The sequence below is a fragment of the Pygoscelis adeliae genome, unplaced genomic scaffold (genome assembly GCF_000699105.1).
Source record: "Pygoscelis adeliae isolate BGI_AS28 unplaced genomic scaffold, ASM69910v1 Scaffold199, whole genome shotgun sequence".
In the NCBI taxonomy this organism is placed as follows: domain Eukaryota; kingdom Metazoa; phylum Chordata; class Aves; order Sphenisciformes; family Spheniscidae; genus Pygoscelis; species Pygoscelis adeliae.
This window is the reverse complement of record NW_008825495.1, coordinates 1,160,773-1,161,839: the sequence shown is the minus strand read 5'-3', so window position 1 is coordinate 1,161,839 and position 1,067 is coordinate 1,160,773. Positions and strand designations below refer to the sequence as shown.

General features: G+C 43.9%; 1 protein-coding gene across 1 annotated transcript in view; it reads right to left on the bottom strand.

The window, feature by feature from the left end:
* TGM4 (transglutaminase 4) overlaps nt 1-1,067 on the bottom strand; it is a 23,466-nt gene that overhangs the window by 21,777 nt on the left and 622 nt on the right. The window lies entirely within an intron of this gene.

Here is a 1,067-nt window from a genome sequence, read left to right as displayed (position 1 = left end):
TTTTTTCCTCCTCCTTGGTGAAGCTATGAAAAATACCAGCCCTTCTGAATTTTTTTTCCCAAATAGTTACAACAGTTAATCACTTTAATCCGTCTCGTAAAAGTACACTTTTCTAATTAGGAGAAGCAGGAGATGATGTCATTTTCACAGGCAGTCTCCAGCCTATTACCAGTAACTTCAGCAACTCACTTCCCAGATTGTAAAACCAGACATCAGAGGCTATCAGCCTTACCTGCATCTATCTCCTGCAAGGTAAGTCACCTTATTAGTTGGCATAAGAAGGTAATAAAACACTAACAAATCAAATCAGAATTGCCCGGTGGCTGCTCCCCTATTTACAGGCTTGCCCTTTGTCCCAGGTTTATTTTATTTTGTGTATCAAAAATGACAAGAACAAGTCAAACTTCCAGAGCATGACCACAGATGACGATGCCAAGTAGGAATGACATGAAGCACAACCCAGTCTTTATCTTTACAGTTTTATTCACTTGCAACCCCACGTCTAGTTACGGAGCAGTTGCCTTTTATAATAGTAATTTCATAGATTTTCATAGAATACCAGGTTGGAAGGGACCTCAAGGATCATCTGGTCCAACCTTTCTTGGCAAAAGCACGGTCTAGACAAGCTGGCCCAGCACCCTGTCCAGCTGAATCTTAAAAGTGTCCAATGTTGGGGAATCCATCACTTCCCTGGGGAGATTATTCCAATGGCTGATTGTTCTCATTGTGGAAAACTTTCCTCTTGTGCCCAGTCGGAATCTCCCCAGGAGTAACTTGTACCCATTACCCCTTGTCTTTTCCATGTGACTCCTTGTAAAAAGGGAGTCTCCATCTTCTTTGTAGCCACCCTTTAAATACTGGAACACGGTGATAAGGTCTCCCCTAAGCCTTCTTTTCTCAAGGCTGAACAAACCCAGTTCTCTCAGCCTTTCCTCCTATGGCAGGCTTCCCAGTCCTTTGATCATCTTTGTGGCCCTTCTCTGGACCCTCTCCAGCCTGTCCACATCTTTTTCGCATAGCAGGGACCAAAACTGAACACAGTATTCCAGGTGTGGCCTGACAAGCGC